Genomic DNA, 11,481 nt, shown 5'->3' with positions numbered 1-11,481 from the left:
CTGTAATGAATGAAAGTTATTTATGCTTTATTGATAAAAGTTACCCAAAATATCAGATGTACAATAAAATATTGTGCACCTATTATAAAAGCTACTCTGTAATGAATGAAAGTTATTTATGCTTTATTGATAAAAGTTACCCAAAATAAAGTAAAAGTTTTTTATACAAAAGTTTTTGATAAAGATACAAAACAATGTAAAAATTACTTTTATCGTTTGTTGTACTCCTTGACAAATACTGAATGCTGAGCCAAAATGTTGTCTTGGAAAAAAAATACATAATCTTGAACATAAATTTAATTTTAATCGGCCTTTCATTTTCTATACAATGTCTTTTACAATGACCTTTTGTTTTTCTTGCATAAAAAAAATAAAAAATAAATAAAAAAAACAATAATCAATCCAAACAAGAGGAATAAAAGTTAAATTGAATTAGACATTTGATGGAAAATGGATAGATATAACATGTATTATAACTATTACTCATGTTTTAAATTGTAATATTCGTATTAACAATGCAATTACTTATGAATTTTTTTTAGAAAAACTAACATTTTGATTTAAAAATCGTGCATTGCTCATGTACTATACTAGATATACAACAATCATGTGCAATAATTTATGTTGTTTTATACATAATAATACTTTTAACTATAATAGTATGTGTATATAATATTATATTTTTTATAATATAAAAAAGTATACGTATATAATATAATATTTTATAACACGTGTCCTCCATACCAAGTGTAGTCCCAATCACCACTACACCAATTGGTTGTTGGTGTAGTGGTGATTGAGACTACACTTGGTAGGGAGGGCCAGTGTGCTCCCCTGCAACAACAATCGGAAGGGGAGTGGAATCTAATAACCTAGAACTGATCCTCAAATCTAGATTATCCCAAAGGGTGAACCGGATAGAACACCCAAAACTCAATGCATATATGACGGGAATTAACTTATCCTTTATCTATCTTATACAAAACTCCAAAGTCTATTTTTTTTTTCCAAAATATGATAATAACATTTGTAAATTTTTGTTAATATGAAAGATATAAACCTATCAAAATGTATATATAGTTAAATTGTTTAATAACTTATATCGAATGCGTAGTTTTATTAAAATTATTTGCATGTAATCATTAAATGTGTTGGATGTTGTGTAGCTATGCAATGTCCAAAACTTTAGTTGAGCGACTTTGATTTAGTGATTGTACAGTAAAAAGATATTGACTTTGATCTTGAAACCTAATAGTCTAATAAATTCTAAATAGAAAAATTAAAACAAAAGGAAATGAAAATAGTAAATGACTTTAAATATTGAAATAAACATAACCTTTTAAATCAATTTAGCGAATTCAAGAGACAATTTTAAGGCATTTAAAATTAAATGGGGGAAAATATATGTAAAAAGAACATTTTTAGATATATAAATGTTCATGCACTATTATAAGAGTTTTGTTAACCTTTTTATAATTAAGGTAGGGATAAATCTTAGTAATATATACTCCATATATTTTATTTATATAAAATTATCAGTATCCATACCTATATATGAAGTATTTGTGTCGTATACTATATTTAATCAGTTGTTAATTATATATATGACTATTATATAATATATAGTTTTTGGCACAATGCTTAACTTAGGAAAATATATGTTCTGGTAGGTCAAATATAAGGTTATTATTGTGTCTGTAGATTTAATGAGTGCGACGGGTAAATAAAACATGTATATATTAGATTGATTGTAGCTACTGATGCGGATGGTATGATAAGAAAATTTTAGTTTTTTCTCAACGGGAGATATAAATAAATTAGTCCACTTCTTATATAGCTATGTGGAGTATTATTCAATTATTTTTCAATTAATAAAATAACATTATAAAAAATTAAAAGAAATTCAAATAACATAAAATACTATTTAAATAACGTTCCTTTAATTTTTTTTTTATTGACCATTAGTACAAGTCCTTTAATAGTAAATGAATTACATTTGTTTTTATTTTTATTTTTCCTACGGGTTTAATAATTTGATTAAATTTATAATCCGTGCATCGCACGGGCACTATGCTAGTTATCTAATAAACAACCAACAACCAACAATTAATTTACCAAACACTTTTATAAACAGTCAGCTTAAACATCCAATTTCAAAAGCCATTATAAACAGCCAAACATTCCAGCTGGTCAAACAAGCCAAGTGAACCAGCCAACCGCCAACAGCCATTTGCCAAACAAGGCCTATATGTCACAACTAATACTAAAACATATTTTTATATGCAAGCAACAACATATAAACTATAAATGAGTAAGGAGCTTTAAATTTTGGGAAATTCTCATTGATAACACAATACTTTTTAATTTTCTCAGTAATAAATTGAGAAAAATCTTATTATCTTAGGTAAGCCTAAAGTTTTATATTAAGTTAATTATAACATAATGATAAAATTTAACTAGATATTTGACTATAGTTTTTTTTTTTAACATTTATTTTAGAAATATTTTTATTACAAAAAAATAACCCAATAACCATCCACCTCTCCGCCACCGCCATCCATGCCTATACCCAGCTCACTGTCGCCGGTAATCCGTGCTTCCCCACCCCTGGCAACGCCTAACCTCCCCCAGCCCCAATCGAACCACCGCCGACCGCACTAACCACCCCAAAAACCGGCCCCCTTCCCCGACGACCCCTCTCCCCCTGTTTGTCCGCCTAGAAATCCTAAACCCCACCCAAAAACACCAAAAAACCTAAACCCGTTTGAACAAAATACCAAACCTAGAAATTGGGTTCTCATCCCAATTGCAAAGCCGCCTCAACAATCAACAACAACTCGCAAGAACAATGCAAATCGCAATCGCCGACAATGAGAGGGAAGATTGAGGGGAACGTGACTTGTGGCCAGAGTTTGACGCGCGGATGGAAACATTTGATTGGGTTCGACGTGCGACTGTAAAGATAGAGATTGAGAAGGTCGGACGCCAGAGTTTAGGGGTTTGGGGGAGGTTAGGCGTCGCCGGCCGAGGATAGGGGAGATTGGGCGTCTCCGGCTGAGGTCTGGCCGCCAGCAGGGGGAAGGGCCGCTGGCGTCTAGGTTGGGTGGGGGAGAAGTTTGATTTTATTTTTTAAAAAACAATATTTTTTATTATAATTTAATTATTTAAAAAAAAAAACAATGGTTAAGGATTTGTATTAAAATAACACTTATCAATGGTAATGAAAAGTTTAGGTTTACTTGAGATAATAAGATTTTTCTCAATTTACCACTGAGAAAATTAAAGATAATAGTGTTACCAATAAAAATTTCCCTTAATTTTTTTACCCCATATATTTTTAATAATAATGCTCATTAATTTTCATGTTATGTTCATTTTCATTCTAATATTATGTTCATTTATATATGGGTAGATGCTCATTTTACGCATTATGTTGATCATGTCAGTTTTTATACTTTTTCATCATGTTCATTTTTATGTGTATATTGTTTCATTTTTTTGTACTTTTTCATGTACTACCTCCGTTTCAGAAAGTTTGACTCAGTTACTATTCACGTGGTCAAAATAACATAACTTTGACTACATTTTATGATTTATACAATCAAAATAAATTAACAAGTTTGATCTTATTAATTAGATTCCCCATGATAAATTTTTCAAATATCAAATTTTTATAATTTTTAATTATACATAACCAAAGTTGTTAATGGTCAAAGATGTTCATTGGAGACCGTGCAAATGCAATATGAGTCGAACTTTCAAGAACGAAGGGAGTATTATTTTTCATATCTTATAAAAGTATATGTGTAAAATGTTCAAATTTAGTATAAGTAAACCGCTTATTTAAATACAATACAACTTATAATAAATTTGATTTTCTTATCAAAGTCTTGTGCTCATGTAGCTAGGTACATAGTCAAGATATCGATAAATGTTTATATGAATTAAATTTTTAGTTCACTTTGATATAAAATATGTTCATTTTTTTTTAAGTACATGGTCAAGATATTGATAGATGTTTATGTTGAATTTTTAGTAGATATTTATTCGGATATGACAATAGTTACATTCAATCCCATTATTTAGATGCACACTCAAGATATTTATCAACTTTCTTTTGAATTTCATAAACTTTTGAAATTTCTAATTCAAGAATGTTCATTTTTATTTTGATAAATGTTCATCTATATATCTATCTATTAACCTATACTAAAAGCAAATCCTCAATGACACTTGTCTTACCTTGTGAAAATTTTTTCCATTTTTTTCCCTTTTTTTTCCATTTTTTTTTTTTTTGGCAAAATCTTTAAGTAACTATTTATATCTTATGATATTTTCTTTTCATATCGACAATCATATTCCACATACATTCAAATGAATTATTTCTAAATATATTTGTCAAAAATATTTAACAACCATGCATTGCACGGGATTTTGACCTAGTTAGTATATATGGTCATTCACATATTAGTAGACGCTCATTAGAATTCTGATCTGATAAATGTCCATATTTTTCCATATATATATATGTGTGTGTGTGTATTTACTACAGATTTAATAAGTAGTTTCAATAACAAATTGTAATATTCTATAGTTTTACATGGAAGTAAGTGTGTGATTCTTATAATAATTATAATTGAATTATATTTTAAGAAAGTAAGAATAATGTTCCAAAATTATGTTATAATTCAATTAAAATTGTTAATCTATAGTAAATGTTCATTAAAATTTAAACTTGTTATTAGGTGATTTTGGGCTAGTAAATATAATCTATCATGCAATATTGTGCATTTTTGATTAAATTCATGTTCATTTATATATGATCATTTTCACATTAATATATGTCCAATTAAATTTGATACATGTTCATTATTCTCCTTAATCCTTACATTACTTGTTCAATCTCATATTGAATATTCATGATTTGAACCTTAATACTTGTTCATTCTCTTAATAAAAAATGAAGAACTTTGTTCATTTTTTAAGAATGTGTTCATATTTGTATACAAAAATGAACAATTATGTGTACAAAAATGAACAATTAAAAAATACGTAATAATACTTCTATGGTCATTTGCATGATATTGAATTTACCATGAGTATTTATCACGTACTACACACAATTTTTTTCAATAAAATCTTAATAAGTGCAAAACAATATAAATTTAGTAATTTTTTTCATGTATAATTGTAGACATCATTCGATGTGCACCAACGTTAAAGCATGTGTGAATATGCTTGGCACTCTTAGGAAGTGGAAATTGACGTATACGATTAGGGACAAGGAAAGTAGGGAGCTGCCAACAAGTTTTTAAGAAACTTGTAAACTGTTCACGGATCATAAAAGGCAACCACGATAAAGGGACAACGATAGACAACAACGATTGACCCGTGAAGGTTACACCCCATTCATAATCCATGAGATTACTAACTCCATATGGTTCGGAACCACGAAAGGAGGATTGGGGATGATGGTACGAAGTGAGTCATGGAGTCACATTCTCCCGTATTGGCCTCTACTCGATTCTTATAGTGAAAAGTGATTCCTGCGATCTCAAAGGCATACAAACAAAATATTCAATTTGCTCCAAACTATTATTAGGCTAAATTGGTTAAATATTAATGCAACACATAATTCTAAAATATTTGTGATCACTTGAATTAAATAACAAGATTAAAAAGGAACCTAAACCGGTTTTCCAAATTATCTTATTAGGCGTGATTTTTAATTACATATTCCCTTTAACAATAGAATAAACATTAATATTGGAACCTAAACATGCAATATAGTGATCATAATAACAATAGAATAAACATTAATATTGGAAGCAATTTAACAATAATAGCGTTAGTCAAATCAAATATAAAATAACCCTAATCATGATACTAGCAATATTAAAATAAAATAAGAGTAATTAAATTAATTAATTACTCACATTCCGCACGTTCCTTTAAATTGCTACATCATGAATAAACTGTTAATAACTTCAATTAAAATATAAATTAAATTGAAAAAATTAAATTAAATAAAAAGTAGAGTTGTCCAAACCCTTAGTCAATTATACCTTTCATGCCTTGGTTTAAGTATAGAACTTTGGGTATTATATGGATTCCTTGGAGTGCTTAAGGAAGGAATAGTGAAAGAATGGGGAGGCTAGTGTTTAGGCTAAAGAGGGAGAAGTGAATTATTTGATGATCACGCTTGTTGATGATTGAAAAAAGGGAGATATGACCTCTATTTATAGAGAAAAAAAAGGGTCGAAAAAACAAGATAAGATCCGAATTAAATCGGAATAAAACTCGATAGACTGCAGTTTTTGCGGTTTTTGTTTTTATCATATATTTTGATCCAAATATCGGAATAAGATAAATAAGATGTCGTTGGAAAGCTATTGAAGTCTACTTTCTAACTCAATTAGAATCAGATTATAATATTTTTTAGAATAAAAGATATGGCCAAAATAGTGAGACGGTGTCAGTTTTGGATAGAGTTTGACATTTTATTCATATCTTTTCCGTTATAGCTCGGAATTGATATTATAATATATCATTGGAAAGATAATTTCAAGGGATATCCAACCATATAAAATTTGGATAAAAAAATATGAGGCACAAAAATAATATATGACTATCTTTGAACGTCTTTCAATTTGGATAGAAATAGGATTTTCAAAAAGAAAAGTTTTATTCAATTTCAAACTCTTTAATCTTATCTTTTCAAAAAGGATAATGTAAGGAGAGTGATCCCATCGTAAGGGATACTCTCCTTAAATACCCTTGGACACTTAAAAGCCTAGGACTTTACACTTGTTAGGGTGTAGTAGGATTTGAATTCCTGACTGTTTGGGGGACCTTGAATTAGAATTGATTCTATCATCACGCTTTTTTGTAAGAAACAAGTAGGAGTCGCCAATGAGTTTTAGGAAAAACTCATAAACCTCGTTCATGCCTTTCTTCCATGTGGAGTTCATGGAATAATTAGCACAAATCATAAGTTTACCCATGCCCAAATTGGTCTATAAACCAGAAATGAGTTCGGGAGCGAGGATACTAAGATAACGTTCCTTTTAGAGGGGAATCGTCATCCTAGCCCTAGTACGACCTCTACTAGCTCTTCCTTTTTTACAATTTCATCACCAAACAATATATGCAACGTGATACCTAAAACTATGTTAGCTGATTTTATTTACAAGAATTAATCACGTAGGAATTACATTGCAAAAGTCGATATTCTTATTTAATAATATCCGTGAAAGAACAATAAAATAAACACGATTCGCCTTGGCTTAAGTGATCAACAAACAATTATTTAATTCAATTCTAATCTTTATTTAACGCAAGATACTATGTGGAATTGATTAATTAATTATTTTAAAGGTGATCAAACAACACTAATTAATTAATTAAAGTCCTTTTAAACAAGAAAAAAGAAGGTGATTTAACTAAGTGCTCGGGAATTTACCACTTCTCTTTGCTAGATCTCCGTTTAGAACACTTATGGACTCCTTCTTGTTGGGAAACCTCCACCGTAGTAACAAAGTATCGAAAGGGTGAGTGTTTAGGACAAGAGGCTAGGTTGCACAAGTTCACAAGTTATTTCGCCAGAGTTTTAGGTTAATTTTCTGTCTGTTTAAGCCTCGATTTAAGCTCGTATTTATAGGGAATGATTAGGTTTAGGGTTTTGAGCATTCTGCCGCAGCAGGTGTCACGCGCAACAGATGAAATTGCGCGCGGCATCCCAGCGCAAGTTATAGAGTTGCGCTGCTATGTGCAGCGCAACTATTTGTCTTGCGCGCGGCTTTATAGTAAGATTCAATTTTATATTTTTCGTATAATTCCGAATAATTCTGAATCTTCCGCAGCGCAACTCTGCGCTGGGTGTCGTGCGCAACCGAATTAGTTGTGCGCGGCAGCCTAGCGCGACTTTGTAAGATGCGCGCGACTTTTTTTGCGGATCACTAAGTTTTAACCTAGGCGCTCCTAAATCCGTCATCATTAGGGTTTAAGCACGGGCTTAAGCCTAATTATGATCGGGTTTAGTTAATTAGACCTTTGTTTTGGCTTTTTCTTTAATTTGGGCAAGTCTTTTGTGTTTTGTGGCTGAACCAGTTATCCATAAGCATTCTTCACTTCAATCCAACACGAAGATGGTTTCATTGATCGTCATTGCACTTCCTGTCGGGACAAGAGGCCAAAAGTAGATGTCTACAGTTACCTGTCTATGGGTGCTTTTACGTAAAGCACCACCACGGAACGTCTTAAGGCACTCTTACGAAAAATGTTCAAAACGTATGCTTGGGGAAGGCACGCACAAAGCACGGTGTGCATGCAATATGATGCAAAAAACTAACAAAAAAGAAAATAAACTACAATATGCAAAGCAATTAAAAAGATTTTGATAATTTGCGTGCCATTACATCTAATAACGAGCAAAACCGTTCAAAAAATGATAAAACAGATCAAAATTAAAATCCCGGTCTTTTAGTTACCAGTATCCTCGCGCAACTCAGAAGGTTGCGCTGGCCAGGCGCGCACATCTTTCTGAGTTGCGGTGGTATGTCACGCGCAACATCTTAAGTTGCGCGCGACATTTATGTCAGTAAAGTGAAAAATCGCATACTCGATTTTCACTTCACCCTTTTCTCCTTCCTTTGCCATTTTCGACTCTTTCTCTATCTAGAAAGCTCGGTTTTTTTTTGCGATTTTTGAAGCTAAAGGAAGCTAATTTCGTCCTCAATTCATATTTGCCGTAATCCAAAGTAAGTTTTTTTGCTAAAATTTGCTCTTTTTTGCTGAATTCGAACGATTTTCGAATCGTTAAACCCCAAATTTCGAATTTGGGGGTTTTCGATTCGGATTATTTTTCTTGAAATTGTTTGCTCTATGTTGTTATGCTATGTTTAAGGAGTGTTTTGCAACAAATTTCATGAGAAATGGTTAAGTATTGAACCTTGTATGAGCATTTCTTTGTTCAAGTTTGTTCTTTGCAATTCTACTCGAATTAGGCTTGATTTTCTGCTATTTTGTTTGCCCATTTTGGTTATACTTGTTAATTATGCAACAATTGTAGTATTGGAACTAGCTTTGCTTCCATAATTAATATTTTGAAAATTTTGAATCTGAAAAAATGGCGCGAAGTGTATACTTAGCTTATTTTTTCCATATTCAAACTCCAAAATTGTTTGGTAGACGATAATTATGTTTATATTACTATTATTCGTCTAGAATTAGTTGATTCTTTGAGATTTTGGAATATAATCCCTTGAATGCTTAGTTGAAACTGGTATAGGATGGTTTTTGTAGGTGTTAAAAGCCCCCATCTACTGAGTTTAATTGCAGGTATCGTAGCCCCCAAGTATGGGTGGCGTTCGATTTTCGTGTTTTGCCCTACCGGTAGCCGTTATGCTGCCGAAATGGGTCTAGAATACGTATATTAGCTTAGTTTAGGAAATAAAATAAACTAATTAAAGAAATTTTATCTGTCATAGCATGGACTCGCCTCTGTTTGTCGATGCTGAGGAGGTTCTTGTTGGTCCGGACGAGGAAGTTTGCCCTCGGAAGAGGGTTACCCGTCCTCGAGAGGAGGTTCGAGAGCGATGCGTCGCGGCCAATCGACGTTGCCTGGAGGAGGTGGTTTGGGAGGCTCCTCCCAACTGGGACCCTAGGGTCCTTAAGTGGGACCCAGACCACCACGTTTCGATCAGAGGATGGCGCGACATCATGAGTTTTCCGCGCTTTCGTTTTTTTTCTCTTTTCTTTTGTATAACCGTTTTTTATTTTTATTCTTTTATTTAGAGTATGCCTAGCATGCGTTTGTACGACTCTGGTGACCTGCGAGCCCGTTTTGAGAGTTTGCCTGAGGTGGCAAAGGAGATTGTAGCACTTTCTGGGATTGACTCCCAGCTGGCGGCTCTTTGGAATTTATTGAGCCAGTCTGCATCGTCAGCTTTCCTCCGTGGATTATTGGAGTTTTGGTGGGATTCCACCAACACTTTCCACTTTCCATGGGGAGAGATGACGGTTACCCCTTTCGATTTCTCTATGATTACGGGTTTTCCTTTTGGAGGCGAGCCTGTAGTTATAGAGCTCGTTAAGGGGTCAGACGAGAGATTGCGCGACCTTGTGGGGGACCGTCTTGCGTCGGCCCTTCACGTGTACGCGCAATCTTGCCCGTACTCGGTTCTTGCCGACGAGTTGTCGGCTGAGGAGCTTGATCGGCAGTGTACACCTGAGCAGCTGTCTCGGATATACATTGCCCACATTCTTTCCGTCACCATCTTGAGTGATCGAGGAGAGCGTTTTGCCATTGGGTTACTTATTTGCCTCAGCGATTTGGGGTAAGTAGGTGACCTGAGTTGGGCGGAGGTGTCGTATGCCCGTATGCTTATGGCTATGGGCAAGGCGACCCGGGTCATGGATTCCGCTGCAGCTACCGAGGTGCCTCAGATCTCGCTTACATGGCATGGTCGTATCCTTGAGGTACGTGTTTTAAGCTTTTTCGGTTATTACTTTTGTTTTTTCCTTTAGGCTTTTCTTTTCTCGATTTCAGGCTTGGGGATACTCGTACCTGCCTTTCTTAGCCCCCAGGGTGCTTGGGGCTACTCGTTTTCCTATCGGCCATCGATTGGTCGAGATTAAAAGGAGACGAGCTACTTTTGCCAGAGGATTCTTTCGGCGACTCGTGCGTCGGTGAATATTCCAACTACATGTTCTCGTTTTGTTTTTGATTTTATTCATTTTCTAACAATTTTTCACGTGGTTGTGTTTTATAGATCGATCTCCGTCCTTGGAGTTTGATCGTTGGAGTCCCTGAGGTTATCCGGTCCGGCATGGTTCGTTGTCGTTTCCGGGCCCTCTATACGGGACTCTCGGTGTTCTAGAGGACCGATGCTTGGTTTTTAGGCGAGCGTGTTCTCTGGCAGCTTTTGTCCGAGGAGCCTTTGGTTCCTGCGGATCCCCTGATCCGAATGCTACGTCCGGACTTTCTGTCTACCGAGGATCGAGCTCAAGCGATCCTTGGTTATCCAGCGGAGCAGCTGGTGCTGCCGGATGCTTCTTATCCGGCTTTTATAGCATCCAGGCTGACTCCTTTTCCGGTCTTTGTTCCGGTTAGTACTCTAACTTTTTTTTTTTCGTGTTTCTATTTATTTTTCGGAATTTTGACCCTTTTATCGTTTTTTGTCACATGTATTTTTAGCGGGTCGAGTTAGGTGGTTGGGTGCCTCCTACAGCGGAGATCACGTATACCAATGCTGTCGGATCGGTAATTCGTGAGACCCTTCCAGCAGCCGAGGATGACGAGGGGATACCGTTCGTACCTGAGATGGTTGAGTAGGTATGCCTTTGATGTATATGTACTTAAATATTTCTATTTATTTTTTGTTTCATATACATTTGTTTACTAACTGTCCTTGTATTCTTGGAACAGGTTCCGCGGGAGACCGTGAACGGCATGGTGAGGACTTTACGCGCTTTCCGAGC

This window comes from Chenopodium album, chromosome 9 (assembly GCF_948465745.1).
Source record: "Chenopodium album chromosome 9, dcCheAlbu1.1, whole genome shotgun sequence".
Lineage (NCBI taxonomy): Eukaryota > Viridiplantae > Streptophyta > Magnoliopsida > Caryophyllales > Amaranthaceae > Chenopodium > Chenopodium album.
Note: the sequence above shows the minus strand (reverse complement) of the source record.